Consider the following 27,542-nt stretch of genomic DNA (forward strand, 5'->3'; position numbering starts at 1 on the left):
CATATACGCTCGATTGTCCATCTATCTATTTATTTATATATCTATATCTATAGATACATAAATATAAATATATATATGGGCAGATCTCTAAAACCTTTAATTTTTCAAAATAATAATAAAAAATAATAGGCACACTATTTTTACACCTCCAGAATTGTTTGAAAATGTATAAAATATCAGAAAATAATCGCAAAAATCGAAAATTTTGATGCCTTTATAAGTATAAACAAAAAATTAAAATTTTCGAGCTAATTTTTCTAGGTTTATATACATTTAATTAAAAATCATAAAAACGACTAAAGTATCATTTATTTAATTAACATATATACTTATTGAATCTATTTTTATTTTATTGAGCAATTTTTTCTTTTTAATAATTTCATCCATATTTACCCTTTGTTTTTCATCAAAAATTATTAGTATCAAAAATGAATTGAAAAATTTTAATATTAAGTTAAATTGTTATAAAATGTATAAAAGGACTTACTTTAATTATTTTCAGTCAAAAAATATTTTCAATTAGTAAAACATAGGGAAAAAACTAAGTTCTGATATGTTAAATTCAATTAATTAATCCTGAGGTTACTGTTTGACAAAGTTACGGTCTGGGATCTGACAAAGTTACGGTTATCTGACAAAGTTACGGTCTGACAAAGTTACGGTCCTAGAAAATAGATCGAAAACTTTACTCAGATGCAACGCAATGGGACGCTCACAACACAGAAAATAAATTAGGCAATGACAAACGTGTGATCAAAATTTTAATTGATTTTAACATTTACTTTTTAGATCTGGGTCTGATTACGGTCTTGACATCGTAACTGTAACCTCACCGAATGACAGTTTGTGATTATAAACCTAGAAAAATTAGCTCAAAATTTTAATATTTTGTTTATACTTACAAGGGCATCAGAATTTTCAATGTTCACGATTATTTTCCGATATTTTAAACATTTTTAGACAATTCTGAGGTGTAAAGAATAGTGTGTTTATTATTTTTAATTATTTTTTTTATTATCAAAAGATAATGGTTTTAGAGATCTGCCCATATATATATATATATTTATATATATGTAAACGCAATTAGAGTAGAAAGAAGAAAAAAAAATTAGAGTTAGAAATGATTGCTAGATATGATATGTATTACTGATGATGGAATAAGTATTCCCAACCCAAATATCTAACTCTTTAATTTTTGCTTTTTTTATCAAGAGAAATAAATAAACTTAAATATATAAGTGCTGCTTCTGTGATTTTTTTTCGTTGCTGAAATTCTAGTTGTTGTAACTGAGACCGTGAAGAAGATTTAAGGTTTCGGTTTCCCTTAATTAATATGAACAACGTCTTATAGGCACCGAACTGTTTTTACGAGATGATTCGATTGCTATTAAAGTTAAGAAAACTATTTATTTCAGAGAATATGAAAAATAAATAAAACATCAGTTTACCTTGAGGAGTTTCTTTTTTTTTTCAGTTTAAAAAACCATTTTAGCTTATGCATTATTTGCTTCGAAAGAAAAATGAATTTTTGAGTGATGTATACAATATTTGTTTGTTATGTAAAAAGTGAATCAGATATTTTAGGGTAATATTTAAATTTTTTGTTTCTCTTTTAATTCGGCCACCAACGAAGATCGTAACTTGGTGATAAATATCTATTAATTTTAAATAGAATTTTCAGAAAAATTTTAATGTATATTTTAATTTGAAATAACACATGTTTTTTTAAACAGTATATTTCATTTTGTTATTTCGGATATCTAATCGAAATGTAATAAAAATACTTTTTTTTAATTATTTATACTTTAATATAGAAAGAAGACGAATGCTTTAATAACAAATATCTTTAAATTTAAAATTGTGTCTGGAGCTAATTTAACTAACTAGTATTTATTTCATACACATCAGGATGATAAATGAGAGAATTATGCGTACATTAAGAAAATATTATTATTATGAAAATAATATTAGTATGAACATAATGTTATCATAAAACGCAAAATCAAACAAAATTACACATAATATTTTATAAAAATTTCTAAACGAATACATGTTTAGAAGAAAATAAATTAATATTTACTATCGGAAGCTTTACTGTAAAATAAAATGTATGTTATTGTAAGCGACAGTTGCAGATATAATGTCTTTTAAGTTTTAGAGAACCTTTTAATAAAACAGAAAAAATCATACATTAAGACGTTTTCAAGTGTTACTTTACCTCAATACTGTTAATACTATTTTTTATTCTTATTTCACTTTCTGGAGTACATATTTTTTGATGAATAGTTTAGTAAAGACATAATTGCAGCTACAATGTCTTTTAAACTTTCATGTAAATTTGTTAAAGAATTACTTTAATATTTTATGCACGAACTAAATAAAACTTGGGACCAAAAACTGCTGAAATGCATGTGAGCAACATATTTTCGATATATGCACTATTTAATCCTGATTTATTATGACACAAAATTGGACAGACAATTTTGGTTAATATTTTGCTAAACAATTTGCGAGATAGTTTTGCAAATTCTTAAAGAAAATCCTTATTAAAAATAATGTGATGACTTCCCTAAAAATTTTCAGTTTGGGGCACTTTTTAAATCTTTTAATTGTCTACAAAGTCTTATGTATTTTCAAATTTTATTTTAAACAGAAAATTTGTAGAAAATTTTAAAATACAGGCATAGAAGTTATGCTGAATTCATTCAGTTTTTTCTTTCTTTCAGAATTTACTTTTTCACAAAGTAATCCAACATACAAAACAATTACATTTTTTTTGCTACACAACTAGTTGTTGAAACCAACTTTACTGCAAAAACTGAATACTTAAATTTCACGAAACTTTCTTCATTTTTGACGAAACTGTTCTGCTACGTGTTAACATTTCGTCAATGTGGCGAAATAACTATCGTCTATTCTTTGAAGAAACGAATTTCACAAAAGTGAAGAAATATTCCATCACTCTTTTCCTCCAAAATAAATAAATAAAATAAAACGAAACAGAAAATCTTTTAGTGTCTAAGGCACCTATCTTTTCAAATAACCACTTTAACTTTGGCACCATATTGGTGGACCAATGTCACCATATAACACACGGACAGATAAGACGCAACGATAAATTAGACCAAGGATTCGAACCCGGGATCTTCTTGTTACGAGGGCAACTCCTTGCCCAACGTATAGAACAGTTTGCTTGTTTCGTGACTTTATTTTTGATTGTCAAGTCTTCATTCTAGTTTCGTCATTTTCGTTAACGATCTCCCACAATGCACTGCGTTGAGTATTTGAGTTGAGGAAGCATTTTCGTATTATATTTGAAAGTTTTCGTTTTGTTATAAATCACTTGATTTCGGGACGAAATTATTATATAAAGTAACGAAATACAGCTCATGGATAGCTAAATTGTAAAAAGGGAGAGATTTGTTTCTGATAGTGTTAAAATAGTGGTAATAAGGAAAGGATCAAGCTAACATTTTAAACAAAAAGTTAAGTAGGCAAAAAAAAAATATGTCTTTAAAAAGCTCTGAAGATATTTTAAAGAAAAAAGAAAATTTTAAAAAATATCTTAAGATTTTCGAATAAATTCTAACTAAAACCTTAAAATAATTTTAAGGGGAAATATTTTGTTATTACCAAAAATAATTGTGCTAATTATTAATACTTTTTGTATGAAAGGTAGTTTTAAATTTTTAATAAAATTATATTGTTTGAAAAGTGTTATTTATAGTATATTATTCCAAACATTTGTCATGGGGACATCTTGCTTCACAAGTGATGGAAATACCATCTTTTATTATGCCTAGTGACTATATGTCACTAAGATATGCTTTTCACAAGCCCTTCAAGATCCATTTTCCTACTAAAGATGAATGATTTATTCTCCTTGGTGGCTTGAAGGCAAATGCCTAATATGGTACACTAATGGTTCAAAGATTGGTGCCAAATCAGGAGCAGGAATTTACTGCTCCAATGACGGTACCAAACTTCATTTTCCCCTGGGAAACTATGCCACCGGTTATATAATTTATTTGTTACATAATTTAGAATATAACGTAATTTGTTAGAATATTTCGTTAAAAAAATTATATTTATTAAGATAACGAAAACATTTTTATGTTCGGATCTTTCAATTGAACAGCATTTTTTGAACTAATAGTGACTATATTATAGTCAACATTCATGAATTTTTGACAAAATATAACACTATATTAAGATCTAACTGTTCGAGGAGCATAGGTATTAAATTCTAAAAATAATTTTTTGCTTTAAATTTCTGAATATGAAACACTTTTTTATTTTGAACTTATTTAAAAACGTAACATTCTTTTTTGATGACTGAATATTTGAAATTCGCGCCTTTCAGAAATCAACAAACTGAAACCTATAGTAGGCCTCAGGCAATCATTGGTTGTCTATCACACGACAAACCCTTTCTACACACAACCCTATCTCACATTGGCTGTCACCCCTTTTAGTACCTCATCTTTGCCTCATGCCTACCTCTTCCAATCCCTTCTCTCCGACCTCCTGGATGTCGTCCAATGAAAAACAGCTCCCAAGCATCTTCTCCGATTTTCCCGCGTCAGCCAATGGTATCATCTTGCTCTCCTTCCAAGTGCATCCTTCATCCTCAGCATCACCTGAAGATGAGAAATGATAGTTGAAGAAAGTTAGAGTTTACACATATGTATTTAAATTGAAACTTTTCAAAAACTATTGTTATTAGTTATAAAGATCGATAGCAGATAAATTTTTTAAAAAATTCCTATTTTGCATTAGAGCATTATGAAATAAATAAATAAAAGTTGTGATGAATCGGAATTAAATCTGTATTAATGAACTATTATTACGGTACTTTAAATTAACCTAAAATTTATTGCTAATACATTTTCTTAACTGATATCAATTTCAAATCGATAAATCTGACTGCTATTATTATATAAAATATTTAGAGTAGCGTGTTTTAATATTTGGCTAAGAATCATCACTTTTAGTTTATTTCAAATAAAACTATTAGTTTGAATTATTAGTTGTAGCTTAGAATACATTTATTTTGTCTGGAATACTGAAAATAGTTTAGAATAAAACTACTCAGTTTTAATTACTAATAATAATCAAAAATAAAACTATTTAGTTTGAATAACAAATCATAGCTTAGAATAAAACTATTTAGTCTGAATAACTAATCACAGCTTAGAATAAAACTTTTAAACTGTTAAATATTTTGTATTAATATAATATTAATAAATTTATTAAAGTGGTAATGCTTGATTTATCAAAACTTAAATAAATGCTAAACATGTTTATTAAAATAAATTATAATTTTCTATAAAAAATCCTATAATGGCGTTAAGTTCAACGTAATATAAGTTATCAATTATTTCTAATACATACTCTTAAAATAATACAAAATTAAATTAAAATGATAAAAATTGTCAAACATAAATTTTTAAACTTTAAAATATTAATTATCCAACAATATTAAATTGATTTCAATATTGGTCTTAATAGAATGCAAATCAATTTAGTAGTGTTCTAAACAAGTTTAATTATATCCTTATTAATTTAATTATGTCCTTATTATTATTATTTAATTATATCCTAACTATTTAGTTTGAATTACTAATCACAGCTTAGAATAAAACTTTTAAACTGTTAAATATTTTGTATTAATATAATATTAATAAATTTATTAAGGTGGTAATGCTTGATTTATCAAAACTTAAATAAATGCTAAACATGTTTATTAAAATAAGTTATAATTTTCTATAAAAAATGCTATAATGGCGTTAAGTTCAACGTAATATAAGTTATCAATTATTTCTAATACATATTCTTAAAATAATCCAAAATTAAATTAAAATGATAAAAATTGTCAAACATAAATTTTTAAACTTTAAAATATTAATTATCCAACAATATTAAATTGATTTCAATATTGGTCTTAATAGAATACAAATCAATTTAGCAGTGTTCTAATCAAGTTTAATTATATCCTTATTAATGAATTAACATTAATGAAATTCTAAGAAAGTTACAGACTAGTGTTTTGAATTATAATTAAAAGGATCAAAGCCTTAAGGAATATTATTTACATTACTTAGCATTCTAATTCTATGACTGATGGTATTAATTATTTACAATGAGTAGCAAAGATTTAATAACTATTTCAATTAGTTAAGAAGACACAATGTATTTTAAAGAAAAATTATTAGAATTTTTATTGTTTTACAGGGATTTTTATGACGCTTAGTAATGCTTTAATTAATTAATTACTAATAATGAAGTTAGTCGAAGATAAAACAGAACAAAATCGTTATGATTAGTTAAAAAATTCAGGGACTTTCAAAGTCTTAATATTTTATTAAATAAATTCACAAATTTTTAAATTTCAAGTATAGTAATGACAATTTAATGTATTTGATATATTATTAAGCTACTGGAAGTGATTATAAAGAAAATTGATTACATTATGAATAAAATATATTTAGAATAAAACATTTCGAAAAATAAAACTATCATAATGATGAAAACACATAAAATTTCAAAATTTTTTAGTATTTAATGCTTTTGTTTAATAATATTCAATATTTTTGTAGGTTTTAATGATGTATAGTAACTTAATAACAGGAATTTCATTTGATTAATGTTAATGTTCTGATAGATATATTTATATATACATATTTTCGCAAACTATTTTAGGTAATATTTTCTGCTGTTAAAATATTAATAATCTCCGAAAGTTCTATTAAAACTAAATCTTGCTCTGTATAGATCAGTTATTCTTCTCCTTACTTAAAAAAATCTCCCACTTCATACACTACACTTTCAACACGCCTTTGGAATTTTAAACTGGCATGTTTAAAAATTCTAAATTATAATTTAGATACAAAAAATCTATTAAAGAATATAATAGATTGCATAATGAAATGTAATATATTAAAAAATCTATTAAATAATGCACGCATATTTGTTTATTAAGTAAAATTTTATTTTTTATTATTATAAAAGAGTTTGTTTTATTAAATATTTTTTTACAATAAGATTATTTAAATTAATGTAAAAATTCTGAAAGAAAAAAAATTTTTATTTATGAAAGCAAAATTTCTAAGTATATAAAATTATTTATTGCCTAATTAGATTAAGATTAGTTATTGCCTAATGAGATATAGATATAATTTTTTTTTTAAATTTCAAGCACTCTAAACATTTAATTCGGATTTTTCGCTCTTAGAAGAATTATGCCGATTTACTATGCTATTTAGTTATCTACTTAATAGCTTTGGAGCAATTTTTATTGTACTCATTTAATGAGTCTTGCTGAGAAATTTATGTACAAATCTGATCAGAAGTGTAATTTGTCTTAGGGATAAATTTTTTTTCCTCTTGACCATTGTTTTAAAGGCATTTATATTTACCAAAAAATGTCATATATTTCAAACTTTTGAATTTTCTAAAAAAAATTTATTTCTTTTTTAATTTGTGCGACTTATTTTTTATTTATTCAGCACTGTTTTTAATAATTAAAATATCATCACCATTTAGAGTGTAGTCAAAAGTTTAAAAACTGTCAGATATAAAATGTAGATGAGCAAACATGATCCTGTTAAAATGAGAATTTCTCAAAGATAAATAAATATAAGTGAAAGTATAGAAAAATATCAAAGACAAAGTACAAATTACATTTAAGATAAAACAACTTGAATTTAATATAAGATGACTATAAAATAATTAAGCAAACCTTTTTTAAAAAGTGCATTGCTTCAGCTTCATATTAGTAGTTATAAATGTCAGATCAACGATTAATATTTTTATGAAAAAAATTCGATGACAAATGCAGAAAGGAGAGCCATTACATGAAAGTTTACTATTTAAATATTCAATATTGAGTAAAAAGTTGCTTATTAGAAGTTTTTAACATATAAAGTATTCTAGAACAGCTACTATTTAATTGAATAAAACCGATGTAAAGGAACAAAAGGTAACACTTAACATTTTCTCCATACTTGCATACTGTATTATGTGTAGACATTTTTTTTAATTATAAAATGATGAAAAATAGTAAATGGAATTTTTAGCACTACTTTTTTGAAATTTTAATAACATTTTTCGCATTTTAAATGAGATCAAAGTTCCGCTCATCTGGGTTACAGTTGACTTCTTTTTAAATCTTTTTTTTTTTAATTGTAAATGTTTCACATAATCCAAACTTACTGAGGGTAATGGGATTACTTCTAAATGCTTTTAAAGAAAATCAGCTGTTATTTTAATTTATGCTCTATGTTTAAAACTTTTCAATATAATTTCTTTAAACTTCTCAATAATAAAATTTTAAATATTTTACTAGAATTTTTTAATATTAACTTTTTACATTTAATATTAATATTTAATACTTTAATTTTAATATTTAACATTAACTTTTGCTCAATCACCTCGCGATAGCTAATTTAAAGGAAACTTTTACTTATATTTTACATCATTGTGTATTTTAATAAAGATATAGAATTTCAGATAAAAAATACAAATATTTCTTTCATTTTTAAATTATTTTTAAATGTTTTTATTCCTAAGCATTTCAAGGTTTTTAAGTTTACAAGCGCAGTTCAAAGAAAAAAAATTAAAAACATATCCCCCTCCCCACGAAACAAGGATAAAAATTTATAATTTTTTTTAAAAAGTTCATATTATTAAACAAAAAAGAAAAAAAAATCATTTAAAAAATTTGTTTTCTGAGAAATTAAGATGTTTTTGATTTAATTTTTAAAGTTAATTAATTTAACAATTAAAACATTCTAAATGTATTTAAAATCGTGAAGATTTATTTGATTAAGTCATCTCAAATTATTTCTAGCTGTACGTTTACGTATGTACGTACGTATGTTCTTACCGTTCACATGAAATAGTCAATATATTATTGTCAATGAATAGCATTATTGAAATCAAACTGGATCAGCTTAAAAATAGCTTTTTCTGACACCGGAAAAGGCAGTGGGCAGCAATCTTTCTTCGTCCTTGACATTTTTACGTTTATGGAGCAAGGATCTGTTAGAGAAAAAAAAAAGTGGAAGGAAGAGTAAAATCTTAGGGAGAGGGAAATTTTTTTTTTCTTCATTTTTATAAAAAAGAGATTTTTGAGGCGATCCGATTTAAATTCTGATTCCTTTCACAGTTCAGTATTCTCTTAAAGTGATATTGAACCTTAGATGTTCAGAGATTGTTGTAAAGTTTTGATAAATAATATTTCGATCTTCTTATAGGAAAATTATAATATTAGTTTTTTGAAAATACGCTTTTTTTTGTCATAAAATTTTTTAATTCACTATTTTATCTAAGTTACATAATTGATTGACTTTAAAGCATGTTAGAAACTAGTATTTTGCAGTAGACATACTTGCGACCATACATAATTTTAACCTAAGTAAATAAACTTTATTGTTAGAATATAGCGCTTATTGTCAAAGAATATTATTGGATCAAAATATTGATTTCTTGAAAAATATTCATTACAAAAAAAAAAAAAAAATTAAAAATAAAAGAAATAAAAACTCGATTTTTACTAAAAAAGCAGTGAACAACTTTAAAATTATTAATTTAATGTATGCAATTTATTAATTTAGGTTTAAGTATTACTTATTTGACTTTATTAGACGTTATTAACCATATAACTTTATTTAGTTCAGTTCAGTGTATTATCGGATTAAAAGATCTAGCTAAATGACGATGATCAATAATAAGATCTCAATATCTCCATAGAATCTTTAATTCACTAATGATGATATCGAATCTTAAAACTTCTAAGAATAGATTTAATCTTAGGCATAAAGTACTTTTTGGGGATTTCGCTTCTGACAACTATGCTTTTGGAGTTTCAAAAATGCAAAAATTAAAAAGAAAATTTAGAATTCAGAAAATAATTCTTCAATTCATTAATTTGATTCAACTGATCAATTTATTTACCGTAAAGTATAAAGAAAGCTAATGTAGCAAAATTATATAACACTATTAAATAGCTGAATATTTATTAAATCTTAGACAATCGACACTACTAAGATTAGATTTATTCTTAGGCACAAATTTTTTTCTTTTCTTTATTTCTGGCAATTCCGATTTTAGAGTTTTAAAAATATGAAAATTAAAAATTAAAAAGAATTAATAATTCAGTCTGAAATTGTTCAAATTATTAATTTAGTTTAAGTATTAAATTCCTTTACTGCAAAGTATAAAAGAAGCTCGTGTAGCAAAATTTTAAAACAGCATTAAACTTTAAAATATCTATTAAGTCTTAGGCAATCAAGGTTTGAGTTACTGTTCAGAATACTGTCAATCATTATTAATATTTAATTGATTTTGATCTTGGTGTTATGAAAACATCGCATTTTGATCTTGGATGTTTTGAAAATATCGCAGTAAAAAATCAACTTTGAAGCATAGAAAAGTATGCCAAATAATATTTTAACTTATTAATTTAAACCATGCCTTTAAATGATTAAATTAAACGAAATAATTCTATGCAGTATAATTTTTGTAAAATTTAGTTAGTTAATAAAGGAATTCGTCTCAGCTATTTAATAAAAAATCGCTGGTGGAGTAAAATTATGTAAAATTAATCAGAGTTGAAATTGTCAAGTTTATTTTTTTAATTAAATAAGTTAAAAATTAAAAAATTAGCTTACTTGATAATGTATTTGAAATCAGATATAAAACTTTAGTTGCTCAAGAAAAATAAATAAATCATGAGTATTAAAGACATATTCTGTGATTATGCTTTTATAGTTAGTAGAAATATAATTTAAATTTTTCAGTTTGTTCATGTCTTTCTTTTTCTTTTCTTTATTTTTCTTTATTTCTTTTCTTTTCTTTATTTATTTACTTTCTTTACTTCTTTAATTTTTTCTTTATACTTCGTAACTTTTTTCATTTCTTAATTTTCATTTTTTTCTTCATCTCTTTACTTTTTTATTTCTTTACTTCTTCTTCTTTCTTTAATTCTTTACTTTCTTTTTCTTACTTTTCTTTTTCTTTTACTAGTATAAATTATAGGCTAAGAAGTAACTTGAATTCAAAACGCTCATCATTTTCATTTTCTTAATAACCAAATACATTTTAATCACTTTTGTGTGTTAAAAAAGTAAAAGTTAATTTCAATTTAGCACGTTGTAGAGTTTATTTTTGTATATTAGACAAATGTAAAGTGTTCTACTATAGCGTCAAAAAGCCAAAACTTATGATGATATTTTGTCAATAATAGGTTTAAATCGAGAAGTCAAAATGTAGGAGTCCCACATTCGACAAAGTTTCATTGTCTTTTCTTAATTTCATTTTCCTCAATTTCATTGTTTCAAAGCAAATGAATATCATTCCTTTATCATTACATCAAATAAACTATCAGAAATATTTTTTTAATGTTTAATTTACTCCCACTTATGAGCAATTAGATTAAATCTTAATGATCGCTAAATTATTTTTTTTCAAGTTTTATTTATATATTTATTTAATTTTTAAAAGAAAGAATTCAATGAAATTTCACATTAGCGTCTATAAATCAACTTAAAAAAATTGTTTCGCATAAATTCTATTAACTCAGTTAATGAAAAATGGAATCGTATTATGAAGTCAAATAAATAATAATGAATTGATTCTTTGATGAAGACTTCATTTTTGACTGAAATTTAATCATGAAAGGTCTTAAAATGTTATAACCAGTAAATCTAATTGAGAAATTATCGACTTAATGAGCAGACATCAATTATATCAAACATAAAGACTATGTTCTAGAATTTATTTTCTATTAGCTACGTCAAGAAAATAATAATGAATTGATTCATTAATGAAAATGTTTTAACCAGTTTATCTAGCTACAAAATTACCTACTCATTTCGTCATTTCATATTAACCTTTAAGTTTAGCTTCTAGAATTAATTTTCTATTTGTTACTTCAAGTAAATAATATTTAATGAAGTTAGTTAATAATAAGGAATTGATACATTGATAAAAACTTCACTTTTTGACTGAAGTTTAAACATATTAAGTCTAAAGAAAATGTTATGACCCTTTTACCCAACTGCAAAATTATCTACGTAATGAGTAAACATCAATTATAACAATCTTCAAATTTAGGTTCTAGAATTCCTTTTCCATTTGCTACAAGACTATTTAACTTTGTACGATTGTATTCAACCATAAAGTTTACTTCATCTTGGAGGACATAAGTGCTATATTTATTACATGAGAGATGCAAAATTTGAACCACCCTATAGAATTAGAATAAATAATTAGTGGTTTAGTGTAATTGATGAAATGAAAAAAAAAATTACATGGGAAAAAAATTCTGGCAAAATTACTTTACTGTATGATAATAACATTTCTAGCAAAAAAAAAAAAAAAAAAAAAAAAAACAAGTAACAAAAATAAAAAAAAACAAAAGGAACTTTTTAAAAAAAAAAAAAAAAAAAAAAAAAAAAAAAAAAAAACAGCAGCATAAGTCTGGTAATAAGAATCTTAATATACGGTAATTAAACCCTTACTTTGTTAATTTTTCTACTCATATGGTATGGTTTACCGGCAATTCTGGTTTTTAATATTATAGCTCTTATTACCACACATTTAGTAAAAAATACAAAATGCATGTAGTCTCATTTTTATTTACTTATTTTAAAGTTATAGTTTTATTTTTTTTATTCTTGTTTGTTTGTTTGTTTGTTTACTGTCAACACATATTTTTATGAGTATTAGAATCAATTTATAGATTCATTGCAAATACCTTTAATTTAAAAAGCAAACTACAGCAGCAATTTTACTAAAATATTTGCATCAATTCGCACAATTTAACTATTGTCATTTTGATAATTTGATATAATTTTTTTGCACGATAACTACAGTTCTGTTCTTAACAGTTTATTTAGTTTTCCTCAAAACTAAAAATGATAACTATACATCAATTTTTTTTTACAGTGTAAGCAAGCAAATGAAAAATATTTATAAACAGGAATTAAACATTTTTCAATTAAAATCATGTGAATAACTGAAAAATTTTGTTTAGTTAGCATTGAAATTTATTTTTCATCTCCATTCCGCAAATTGTAAAATTCATATGGAATGGAATTAATTATTATGCAATTTTTACATCTCTGTTACGTTTGTACATATTTTATGATTCTAAACGTGACATGTTTATATTATTGAACTTAGTTTAGTTTCCAATTTAATTTCATGAATAATTGTACAATGCTTATATTACAGAACTGATCATAATTCCTAATTCCATTAGGTAAATAATTCACAAAATTCTATATGGAACTGAACATATTTTCGATTCCATTACTTAAACAATTGAAAATAGTTTTTACTTTAGAGTTGAACATATTTTTATATTCGCTCCGTAAATAATTTTAAAATGTTGGTTAAAATGGAATTGAATTGTTCAAACTGTTACTCTGCTTAGCAAGATGATGCGCTTTGAATGATAACAGAGCTCAACTAGCAACTTTAGAATTTTGTAATAAATTTGAAAGATATTCTTAAATTTGAAAATTATCATTTTTAAACAATACGTGAATGTTTTGTCAAAATTTGTATTCATTTAAAGAAAAATCCAATGCCTTTTAACATCTTTTCAAAATGCCATATCGGCTTTTTCAAACTTTTTCAAACTAAGAACAAAACACACACTTAATCCTTCCCTTAGTAATGCACTCTCAGCTAACGATGAAACACACGTTGCCATTTATCTTTTCATAATACTCTTTCAGTTGTTTTTGGTCTAAAAGATAGCCCCTTCCTGCATCTCATGCTATTACAAGGCCTCTCATACCCACGTGACCATCCTGAAGAAAATTCGATTCTTTCTTTTAAGCCTTCTGTGGCGGTGCCGACTTAAAAAGCCTATCTCACTCCAACCTCTCTTTAAAACCCATTTTTTACAGCCTACCCATAGGTGCTACCTCTTGAGGCTGTCATACATTTAATATGCTTAAGCAATCCCCCCATACCTATACCTACATACATTCTAATACATATGCTTCTATAAATCTCTGAAAGCCCAGGCTCTTTTGATACTTCGCCCCCCTTCTCATGTGTTTTATTATTTTTTTTTTGTTCCAAGCTCGAATTTAAGATATTTCTTCGTTATTTTTAACTGGCTACCATAGCGGACGGCACCCCTTTACGTTAGTTTCACCTTTTCTTTTAAATTTGCGCCAGTTGTAATTGGGAGGCGGGGCTTACGCCTGTATCTCATTTGCATTGACGGCATGCATGCATGAATGTATGAATTCTACTTCATTCCTCTGATGTTTGAGGAAGTTTTTATTATTATTATTTTTTTATTGCATCTTATTTTTCTCCTTCTTATTTCTTCCCCTATTTCATTTTTCTCAATACGTGAGGCAGTTCGCAAATGCAGAGAAGGTTAATTTTCTGCCGAATTGTTCAGTAAACATGGAGTAAGACCTAAATGTGAAACATTTTTTTGAACGTAACTGTGAAGAGGAGATAATAAATATTTTACTCTTTCAAGAAATTATGCTAGGTTTTCTGACTTTAGTGCTTCATTTTCTTGTCTTATTAAAGTGCAAATAATTTCCTGTCAACTTCTGGAGCAAATGTATTCAAAACTTTCAAAAAATATTTTTTTTTCTCCCCTCAGCTTGTGTTTGAATGTTTGTGAAGCATGTAAAATTAGAACGAAAATGTTTGTAGTTATAAATTTGGAGCTTTTTACGCTTGAAAAGTTATTAGCAAAGAGATTGAAACGTATGTTTGCATCTTTTTAGAATTTTCAAAGCATATTTTTTTCTTTTTGCAAATTCCACTAGGCATTTCATGTGTGCAAGATTTTAAGTTCAAAACTTTGCCTTATAATAAAGTTTAATTTTGAATAATTTAACTATTGATGTTAACAGAAAATATTTCGTCTAACAGGGGATGTTAATTGACAATGATTGCTCTGATAAATTAGAAAATTGTTTCGCTCTGAAAATTTATTAGCAAATATATTGAAATATATGTTTGCATCTTCTCAGATTTTTTATTATATATTTATCTTTTTTCTGCGTACATATTTTAACAAACTTAAAAATTTGGCTTATAATAGAGTGTAATTTTGAATAATTAAAGCAATGATTTCAATCGAAAAGATTTTGTCTAATTGGTAATGTTAATTGGTGATGCTTGTTTGTATAAATTTAAAACTGTTTCCCTAGAAAAGCTAGCATTTTTAGCAAAGATATTGAAACAGATATTTGCATCTTTTAATATTGTTTTTTTATCATGTTTTTCCACGCATGTTTACTAAATTTTAACTTATCAAATTTTTAAACACGCTTAAAAATTTCTGTCATAATAAAAATGAATCTAATATGAATACAATTAAATAAATGACATTAATAGACAATACTTTATCTGTAAATATAAGATTTTTATCTCTTGAAAAGTTGTTAGCAAAGAGAATGAAACGTATGTTTGCATCTTAGTTGATATATTTCTTTTGTGAATTCCACTAGGTATTTGATTCATACAATAATTTAAGTTCGAAAATTTCCCTTATAATAAATTTTTACTTTGAACAATTATGCAAGTGATGTCAACAGCATATATTTTGTCTGATAGGTGACGTTAATTGGCAATGTTTGTTCGAATAATTTAGAAAATGTTCTCACTCTGAAAATTTATTAGCCATTATAATGAAACATATGTTTGAACCCTTTAGAATAATTTTTTGGGCATTCTATTGCTAAGGGGGGGGGGAGTCATAGTTTAGAAGTTTTAATTCTAAACTATTTACTATCTTAATAAAAAAAGAATTAACTTGAAAATGGAAAACAGTTTTAATAATTAAATAAACATGATTAACTTTCAAAAGAAAAGCTATCTTTAACAGACATTCAGATAAAAGTTTTTAGAATATATGAATAATTTTCACTGTTTGTTTATCCTTAACAGTGTTTATTATAAGTCCAACAATTAAATTTTGAAGTTACAATTCAAAAATTAAAAAACTCACTACAGTTTCTAAATGAAAAAAAAATCTATTTATAAAGATATCTTGTATTATTTTCATAAGGACCACAGAAGGCGATTATTATACGTGGGCTAAACTTAATCTTATAGTTAAGAATTCAGTTATTAAAAGCAGCATAATATTTACTGAAAAACGTTATTTCTTATAATGCAAAAAACCGTCGAAGAAGAGCTTTTAATTATTTTTTATTGTGCTATTTTTCTTCAAGCTTTTAAATAATTAAAAAACTTTTACACTGCATCAAACAGAATACATTTTACATTTTATTATGAGGCCAATTATTTGCATTCAAAGTCTGCTTAATCATTGTTTCAAACTGAAGTAAAACCAAAGTTTCAGCATTTTTATACGAAATTGTTTCACTTCATCCTAAAATTAGTGATTGCGTTTCAGTTAGTGATAAATTAAAAACTCAATTTCGAAAGTCCAAATAAGGAACTATGAAAATAAGTATGATAAAAACTACCAGGATACATCAAAATTTACAGAGCTTCTAGCTCCATGGGAGCATTAAAAAGCTCCATAATTTCTAACTAAGTGCTTTACATATATATATATATATATATATATATATATATATATATATATATATATATATATATATATATATATATATATATATATATATATATATATATATATATATATATATATATATATATATATATATATATATATATATATATATATATCTATATATATATATATATATATATATATATATATATATATATATATATATATATATATATATATATATATATATATATATATATATACGTCGTTGAACAGCCGACCCAATATTGGATTTACGACTACTATTGTTCAACTCCGTAGCCTTGTAATTTTGAAAACCAATCCAGAAGACAAGGAAACTCTAGGATCAGTACTCTCAGAGGTTTTGATTTGTTATGGCAACATGGAGGACTCAGTGAATCGACAGATTTAATGTGCACGATTCACCATTTACTACTCGGGGAGTCTTAGGCCGGTGGGGAACTAAGTGCTTTTGTAATGGTTTTGTTAAAATTAACAATGAAATAGAATTTCATAATATGTGATAAAGTTTGATAAAATTTGGTAATTTACCTGAGAGCATGGCATAAGGACCATTTATTCTGTTAAATTTACTTTTCAATTTTGTATTTTTTACAAAATGTAAGGAAATAACTGTATTTTTGAAAACTGGATTTTTCTGTAAAGCGCTGCCATAGGAACGGAAAAATTACCAAATGATAGGTTTAAATATCGTACGTTTTAATTTTATTAACAATAATAAAGTTTCTTTTTTTTTATTTTTTTTATCAGAAATGTGATTACCATGCAGTGCGGTTGTTTTACCAGAATTTTTTTCTCTACGCATCTAAGGTAGAATTCAATAAATATTTATTAAACCTGGATAAATTTACCTGGATAAACACAAAATTATAATCACATGATCTTTGACTGACACAATGACACAAAAGTAATTATTAAAATTTTTTATGACTTCAAAAATTTAAATAAATTAAAAACGGAAGGGGTGCGATAAATTTTTATTGGTATGAAACGGCTCGATGTCTCCCAAAATCGATAGATACAAGAGAACTTCTGTTTGTTTAACCTCAAATTTCTTTTGACTTCGAATTTTTAATTTTAATAAATATTTGAATTTTAATTGATTTATAAAGACCTATATACACTTTTTTGAAGGAAAGGGTGATCTGAATATGGCTGCGAAGAGAAGATAATACGTGTTTAAAATATCCAAAAGATACATTTATTTTAAAAAATCAGAAAGGAAGAAAGAGAAGAAATCAGAAATTTGTTTCTGCTAATATATTGTTAATATTATAAATTTTAAGCGTTTAACGTTTGCTGTTACAAATTTCTCTGACTCATTAAGTTAAGTTATTAAGAAAATTGTGGAAAATAATTTATCAAATTTATAAGATGAGAAAGTAATTTAATTTTCGTTTCCCTAAATTTTCCCAATCAAAATACATTAATAAAAATTGGACAAATGTTTTGTATTTTTGAAATTTTTTTTTTACAAATTATACTTTTGAAAATTTGTATGAATCCAAACAAAACATATATATTCTGAATATTTAATTTCTTTTATATTTTTCATTCTACTGCAACTAGCAAAAAAATTAATAGTGCATAATAATTTATGAGGCCTTATTATAACCCATATCTTGTTATTAACTGAATGCAAATAAACAATATTTTTTTTTATATTTTAAAATGAAAATTATAAAATTTCGTTACGTGAACATGCATATTTATGAAAGTATATGCATTGAATTCATACAAAATTCAGTATAATAAGCAAATAATACTTGTACTGAATTTCGCCTGAATCCAAACAGAGCAAATTTGTTTAATAAAAACTTTACATCTATTAATATTTTCTCCCTCATTGCAAGTATAAAAAATTAATTTTACAAAAATAGTTATAGGTATTCGAATATCATTGCTTTATTTTTATCTGAATACAAGCAAATCGTTAATCCTTTTTATTTCTATTTTTAAATAACTCGTCAATATCTTTGATCGAAACAAGTTGTTGGAATATATCCGTGTGAAGGCGGAATTCATGACTCAACGAACCATAACTAGTAGATCTAAGTCCGATGCTCAGACAAGATCACTTTTTTGGATTGGGGGAGCAATTAAGTTTGATATTATCTAAACAGGTGCTATGTAAATGACCTAAAGACACATCCGCTCACGCACCAACTTCCGGTCATTACATAAAGAGAGTCCGCTACATATTCTGATAATCACATGGTCATATGTCACGGACCGCTGGCGATACGCACGCCCTCTTGTGGACGCAAGTTAAGGGTTTGGGATACTTATGGAAAAGTACATTTTAATAACAGAATTGTTATTTTCATAATTGAGTTTTTTATTTTCTAAACTCTTTTTCCTTGATAAGCTGCATTAAAAGAATTTTTATTAATTAATTTCTTTAAAGAAGACATTTTGTGGAATTAAATGTTTTATTTTTCATTTTTAAATATAATTTGCAATTATTTTATTATTATTATTATAACCACCATTTTTTTTAATAGTAATTTTAGCGACAAGCAACAAACATTTTCCTTCAGATTGTATCAATTAATTAATTTGAAATTTATAGCAGAGTTCTATGGAATTAAGAAAATTGCTTTAATGCAAAAATTTGGGGTATTATTTAAAATTTAAAAAAATATTAAAATTTGTTTATACAGTGTCACATACCTGATTAAATTTTATTCAAGTGACAAAATTTGTGTAGAATATTCCTTATTGAATGACATAAATTAATTATTGGGTGTACTTTCTATTTTTCACAGTAAAATCAAATAAGATTAGGAAAAAACTCCTACTAAAGTCAGGTGTTAATTTTCTTGAAAAAAATGATGATTGCTATAAAATTGCTCACATGTATATGATATTGCTTTTCAAATTCAAAAATGTTTTTAAAAAGATGTTTGAATTAATATTTATATTAATATTTATATAATTTGATGCTTTTCGGTTTTACTGGGCTCAAAACTATTAATCTGTTTATTTTAATTTGTTTTATTTAATTTAATTTGTTTAATTTAACTCAATTTCTTTTATTTAATTTAATTTTTACATATTTAATTTTTATATGTTTAAAAAATTAATAAATCAAAAAATGTTGGCGGAAGACTGTATTTTTTAATTCTCCCAATACTTGATTCAGGAGTTTCCTTGTTTTATGGGTTGGGTTCAAAATCACAATGCTAGGGAACTCAATTTTGGTAGTCGTAAATTCAAAATAAGGTCGGCTATTCATTAACGGCAATATAAAAAATAAAATAAAATCTAACGACCTCAGTTGCCATAGCTCAGGAGATAGAGCGTTCGAAACCCAATGAGGTGAACCAGGTTCGACTCCCAACGGTGGCTGATTGATACGAATATTGCTTCCGACTCGCACGGGCCACAGTGCTGATGTTAAATATCCTCAGTGAACGGATCATGAGTTAGAGTCCCATTACCGTTAGGTTAACCGCGGGAGATTTTCGTAGTTTTCCTCTTCATGTAGCGCAAATGCGAATTAGTTCCCTCAAGAAGTCCTCCATGAAGTGTAGTTTTCTTTAATGTTTGATCCAGAAGTTTCTTTGTCTTCTGGGTTGGGTTCAAAATTACAAGGCTATGGAGTTGAACATTGATACTCGTAAACTCAGAATTGATTCGACTGTTCAACAAGCCGGTGAAAAAATATAAAATAAAATTAAATTCCCTTTGTTGGCACTGAGGATAAAGCGTTCGCCTCCCAATGTATGTTATAGCTTTGATTATTGATAGCTGTAAATTCAGAATCGAATCAGCCGTTTAACACTTATAGAATAAATAAAAATCTAACTATCTGCAAAACTATAACTTATATTTAATGATTATAATCAATATTCTAGAAACGGTTTTATTTATGTTCACGTAAAGTACATGTCAAGGAACTGGGTGAGTGATCTGGGTGTAAACTGGCAGAATTACCAATTAATTAATTGAAAATGTGATTCAGTGCAATTGGAAAATAGAAAAGACCATTAAAAAACATATTGATTAATTAAGCCGCATTTTAAGTACATTTATAAATAATTTCGACTTCCGTACAAACAAATAACAAGTTTCATTATGTTCTAAAAATAATGTCAAAATAAAAAAAAATGTAATTGAAATATTACGTTTTTGATATTAGCATTGCATGTTTTATTATTTCATTTATTTTCTAGCTTTCGTCAGCATAAAGCTAAATTTTATTCTTAAAAGTCCTGACGGGAAGCACTCATTAGTATAGACTTGGTGCATTTGTTTTGGGAGACATTAAAATGTATTCCGGCCTTGGGATAGCCTGGTTGTTAAGGCGTTGGGCCATTGTCCAAGAAGTCGTGAGTTCGATCCCCACTGGCCAAAGACTCCCCTTGTAGTAAATGGTGGATGGTACACGTTAAATTTGTAGGGTCACAAAGTCCTCCACGTTCCCAAAACAAATCAATACCTCTGAGGGTACAGAATGGGAGATTGATCGTATGCTAGTCTGGGTCAAAATTACGATACGTGGATGAATGAATTGGTCCCCCCCCATAAATGGACTGTGACGTGTGTGTGACTGAATTCGTATTCTTGGCCATAGTTGATGCCTCTGAAAAACAAGAAACGCACCATCTGCCATAAATTCGCTTGGTTTCACTGAGCAGGCTTGCTGATATTGGCAAGTGTCATAAGAAACAATAGCAGCAACAACAACAACATTTACTTATGTTATTAAGCATTACGCATATAATGCTTAATAATTAACCCAAATTTTGAACACCAACTATCTAAATCTTTTTTTAAAGTTTTGGTCTTGATTTTTCATACTGTAGTTATGCTTGCAGTATTTTCCAGCGCTGTTGCGTTGAGAGGATTTATAAGTATGTAACTGAAAAAGAGATTTCTGATCTTTGCAGTAACCATAATATGGCTGAAGAATTTTTTTAATTCTGTTTCATGAGATTTTTAAACAGACCTTAAATACTTCCGTATCACTGATTTGAAATCTGCCATCGGTTTCTATCTTTAAGTAACAGTTTTTTTTAAATGGTATATTTAATCTATTTTTGTCGAAATGCACAATTTTAAAAACATTTTATTTATACCATGTGTGTAAATGCTGCGAAAAACTTCTAGGAGAGTTAGTGTGCATTATGAGGACTAAAATTGCCTAGGAACCCATGCCTGTAAATGTCATAATACGCCGACAGAGGTGCTTCCTTATTATGGTCTGTCGTTGTGCTTCTAAACAGTTCATATTAGGGAAGTGGCTTTAGCAGCGTATTATGGTGTTTACGGACGTGGGCAACTATGCATTTTTAATTTTGAAGATGTGCTCTAAAAGATTGTCTAGCATTTACGCAGTCTCCTATTATACATACTGTTTATAAACTTATTTAGATGAAAAATAGATTGATTTAAAAGGTCTTGTTGCTTTAAAAAGGAGCATAACTAATTTCATATGTGAAATTCTATGAATTAGATGAAATCGTGCATTTGCATAAATGCAACAAAAATTTTTTACTCCCTTGTAAATGAAGCACTTTTTTGCAATATATCAAAAGTAGGTTATATGATAATTTTTTAAAAGTTATTACCCTTATTTCTAGGCTACGCAATACAAAAATACATGGTGTTTTAGCTTTTGATAGATATTAATGAAATATTTTAATGAAAGAAATGTTTGTCTGAGAATTTAATCTTGATATAATGTATAGTAAACATCCGCTTAAAAGCATCGTGTTAAGTTTATTATGGTTAGGAAAAAATTTCCCCCAAAAAAGCCTATTTGTTTATCTAGAGCGCTATTTGTCCTTAAATTAAAAGATTATTTATTTGAGTTTAATTCTACACAATAAGATCATAGAGTAGCTGTAATGACAAGTTAAAATGAGATATGCCTCTCAAAAACGCTTAATTTGCATTACTTTAAATCTCCCCTTATTCATTTCCTACTGCGCATGGGTAACCAAGCTTGTATATTTCAGAGAAGAATTCTTATTCCGCGTCTTTTATTATTAATAATTGTTGCCACTATCTTTGTGAAAGCATAATAATATCCAATTATTCATCTCTCTTTTGTTCGTTCATTGACTCAAGAAGTCAAATAATTCTGGTTTAAAAACGTCCCCAAGTAAAATAGAATTTAAGTGCACGACATAGCTTTTACTACTTAGAAGAAATGCGACACGGTTTAAAGCATTTAATTTGATTTTAATTTAGTAAAGAAGTAATTTATGAGGGAAGTTTATGTTATGCGAAAGCGGTAAATAAAATGAAGTTTTAGTATTTAATTGTTTATTGACGACCTGCAATTAAATTATAGGGAAGTTTAGGTGGAAATGTAATTTCTATAAAGTTTATGTTATTTTGGGAACCGGTTCTTTTATGCTAATGGGAAAATATGATGAGAAACTATACAATTTATGCAAGGTGAAATCATTACCAACCATGATAATATTTAAAAAAATAATCCCGATGTATTTTAAATTATGAAATAAAATAAATAGTCACTTATTTTTTATAATTTTCAAATTAGCACAACTTTTTTAAATTTTTTATTTTAGCTAAAATAATTTTAAAAAATAGCACTTATTCTGAGTCACCAAATTATTTATGGAATCACCCAGAAAAACTTTTGATCTAATGATTGGATCTTCACGCACTATGACTCAATCTTTATAGTTCAAGAGTCAAACTTTAAATATGCTAATTAGTGCACATAATATTTTAAGTTGCAATATTAGACTCAAATACATAATTTCTCTGAATAAACTTACATTTTATCTACGCATTCAAATTCGCGACCTTAAAAAAAAGGGGGAGGTAGTCGCATTCTGGAAAATATGGTTCCAAAGATTTAATCAGAATTTTTTTCGAAAGTTTGGACCCCTTAATATTACTTTTACCTTTTGTATATTTCTCCATACGTCATGTACTATTTAAGCAAACAAAGAAAAATTATTTTTTCACAAAATTGTAAAACATATTCACGAAAAGATAATCTAATGTAATATATAGTATCATAAAGTTATTTATTGTTATTTTTTAATATTAAACATAAATATTTTGTTCGGTGTTGGGCCTCCAGGTGGTGTATCCTGGATTTCGCAAAATCTGCTGCATCTCTCTGCCGAGTTCTTCAAGCTTTCTTCAATAATTTTTGATTTATGCACGGCAAAAAATCCGGGTAAAATTACCATGCTGTAGAGTATGGTAAGAAAAAACATAATTCTAGTTAATAAAACCAAAATGTTCGGCATTTAAAGTATTCTTTTGGTTGTTTTTCCTTTCATATGTTAACGGTTTAGAGGAAATTCCTGCTTTCAAAATTACAGTTACTACAGTACATTTAGTAAAAAGTGCAAAACTAAAAATTAAATTTAACAGAATAAATCATCTTTATGCCATGCTCTAAGGTATCATGTTAATATTACCAAATTTTATCAAATCTTATTACATAATATAAAACCATATGGCATTGTTAGTGCTACCAAAATCATTACCAAAGCGCTTTGGTAAGAATTACAGAGCCTTTTGGTGTTCCATAGAGGCAGAAACATGAGGAATTTTATCATATTTTGATACTTTTGGCTACGTCTTCTCAGTTTGCCCATCTTCTTTATTTTAAATTCATCTATTCGTATTTTAAGTTCATGAGATAACTGCTTGCCACTTAGAGGAATGTGTTGCATTACACTGTTGCCGACTGGCTGGTGTAGGGTTTAGGAACTGACCTTGCATCAGAAAGGCTCTAGGTTCGAATCTCGGACAAGGCATTGATGTTCCTTCATTCTCTGTACTATCTATCCTTAAGGTGGGGGGCATCGTTATACCCACCTAATATGGTGCCCCTGAAAGAGTGGCCCACAAATCTACCCTTCAGATGCCAGGTCGTTCTCCAGGGAGGCATTGTAAGAAACTTTTTGTTGTAAATGTGAAAAAAATGGTGGCTAGAAAGAAACCTAATGACTTAATAGTGAAAAATGCCATTCTTTAATAAATACATATCATTTCTTAAATGAATAAATTGATCCAAACTTTCATCTTAATTAAACTATTGAGACCTTATGTTCCAGAGAGCGGTTAACTCCTTATTTTGGGGGACAAAATCTAAACCCGTCTTTAAAATTTGTGTTTATATAGAGAAAGTATGTTTGTTTGCCTGATTTCATAAGTTAAATATAATATTCACTAGTTAATTAGCATGTTTAAGGTTATGCCCTCGGATTATTTAGATTATATGTTAGTAAGTGTTAATCACATTACAAGATGAAATGTTATAAAAAGTTCCATTTTTTTATTTTGCAAACTGTGTATATTTCTGTGTGTGTATCAGTAAATATTCTGCGTTTGTGTAAAATATTTGGGTGTATTTCAACAGTTTTACTTCTGTAAAACGCAGTTATTTTGTGCTTAAAATTAAAATGTAATTTGTTTGCCAGAAATATCACATTTTGAAGTTGAGCACACGAAAAATTTGAATATTTTGATATAGCTGATAGTCTTTTTCAACGTATGAAAAAATTATTTTGTTGTATTGAATAAAAAAAAAGCTAAGACTTAAATAACGGTACCGAAAATATTACTCATAGATCCAGCTGATCTTTTTTATGCACTTAAGACTTGGAGATAAATAAAAAATTGTAGTCTTGAAATAAATATATAAAGAGTTTCTGAAAATTGCAAAATGAGCCATAATAAATAATAGTTGGAAGAATTCCTTTTGTGATACTTAAAAACGCTTCATTAAAACATATGCTCAAATATAAATTTAAAGCTATTCCTTTTTACAGTTCTAACTCAGCTATTAAAATGATGTGTAAAAAATACTTGTAAACTGCAGTGTTGTGCAAAAGCGTTAGGAATATATTAACCAAAGGATAGAATCGTGATTTGAGCTATTAAATTTAATATTCAGATTTAAACTTTTCAAAATGCAAAGATTAAAAAGTCTCATTAGGCTGAAAAATCTTAAATTAATTCAACCATTAACAATCAATATCGTTAATGGAACGAATCAAATTACCCTTTTTTTTGGTTTTCGCATAGATTCAGAAACACGGTAAATTTTACCTATTACCCTATATTAGACTACACCTTTTTAAATTATAATTTTTAGTTTTTTTCAAATTTTCAATTTTTAATTGTTTTTTTTTATGCACGGCGAAAAATAAAAATGATAGCTGTATGAAATGCGGAATATGTACATTTCGTATATTTTACTTGTTTTCAGGAAATGAAATCTTGTTTTAGCATTTGATCTAACTCAGTAATATTAACAATAAAAAGGAAAAGTACACATTTTTAATTTATGAAATTTTTAAATTTTTTTAAACGCGTTGAGTCGTTGAGACATCAAACAAAGATAAAGGTAAAATGCTAATATTTTTATACGAATTAAATTAGAAATTTAATATTAAACCTGAGTATTTTCAACCATGTCAAATACCAGATGCATAAATTTTAAGTTGTTGATGTTTAATTTTTTTTAAATATTTCAGACAAGTTTTGAATACATTTTATTGTATATTTAGTAAACGATAAGGCAACATTAAAAAATATAAGAATTAAAAATAAATTCAAAAAAATGCTCCAGAGTTATTTTAATCATCCACATATTTCAATAATTTTATAAATATGTTTATGGAATTTTTGAAGCTGAAAAGATTTAAAAAACTCCTCTATTTTATTATCATTATAAATTTGTATTGCTTTTAGTAAAAAATTTCATTAAAAAAGGTAAAAAGAAGTAAAAAAAATTAAACGTTTCAAAATGAAAAGCATATGAACCGTGAATTTAAACCCGGATTTATAATCTCTTATTTGTTATAATACAAAAAAAAAAAATAATATTCAACAAAAATAAGTTCGTTAAATCTAAAATATTAAATGAATAGAAACGGTTTTTTTTATTCAAGACTAAATAGCTAAAAAAAATACAACTAGATTTGTTAAAACTTCGCGCTAACCACCAAGCGTTTATTTTTAATAATTTTTTAAACTTTTGATACCCTAAGCCACTGTTTGTTTTTTTATGCAAATTATTTACTGCTCAGCTTCCGAAAATTGCACAGCTTTCGCAGTAAACCACCGAAAGGATATATAATTTCGAATGAAAAAACCCGTTTTAAGTTTGTTTTAGACAGACAATTACTTTTCTCAATGGGCGGAGTGCGTTAAAAACCCCAATCTGTTGATACAGCGCCACATACACGATACCAATGATTAGTACCTTAAATTAAATATTACTTTTCGCTTGATAAATCCCTCAAGACGCCAGTAAAAGGGAGAAAAAAAAGAGGGAAAAAACACGTCAGACTGGGTATAAGAAAGAAAAAGAAAGCAGTCACATATTTATATCAATAATAAGGGAAATGGTATTGTCTGTAATTTTAGAATTGTACCGCACTATTCAATTTATGATGGACCCTCGTATTGTTTACTTGGAGAAGATATCTGAATGCGTATAATCTTCCATATTTGGTCACTGTTTGTTTCTTCAGGGGAAGGATTGATTGTTTATTTCATTAGAGGAAGTTGCTTTTCTATTTTGCTGATATTTTTAAGAGGTTAATTTTTTAAGGAAAGTCTAGATACGTTTTTGAAAATTAGTTTTAGAAACGTATATATTTATTTAATTTTTGTCAAAACATAATTCGCATGTTGTTTAGTTTGTATTTTTAAAGTAATTTTTATTTACCCGGCACATTTCAATACTTTTGACCAGTTCTGATAAGACAGGTGGCCAACAAATAGAAAGACGTCTCAAATCAGTCTTTAAATTCATTCGGGCACTCGCATACAGACTACAATGAAGAAGAATATGTTCAGCATCTTCATCAGCATCACCGCAAGCACAAATTCCACTGGTCTGCAGAAGGAAACGAAATAAATATCTCTTAAAATTTCCATGGTTTGTTAAAATTTGGGTCAATTTAAAATCAGTTGCAAAGAATTTACATTGCAAACGGTGAAAAATGGATGG

General features: G+C 26.4%; 1 long non-coding RNA gene across 2 annotated transcripts in view; it reads right to left on the bottom strand.

Annotated features, from left to right (window-relative positions):
- The window catches only part of LOC107437847 (uncharacterized), a 339,730-nt gene that overhangs the window by 25,042 nt on the left and 287,146 nt on the right, over window positions 1-27,542 (bottom strand). For both annotated transcript variants that reach the window (XR_015429297.1, XR_015429298.1), the window contains one exon: window positions 4,501-4,640. This is a non-coding gene — a long non-coding RNA (uncharacterized LOC107437847). The remainder of the gene's footprint in view (window positions 1-4,500; window positions 4,641-27,542) is intronic.

This window comes from Parasteatoda tepidariorum, chromosome 9 (assembly GCF_982258835.1).
Source record: "Parasteatoda tepidariorum strain Cologne lab strain chromosome 9, Ptep-v5.0, whole genome shotgun sequence".
NCBI classification, from domain to species: Eukaryota; Metazoa; Arthropoda; class Arachnida; order Araneae; family Theridiidae; genus Parasteatoda; species Parasteatoda tepidariorum.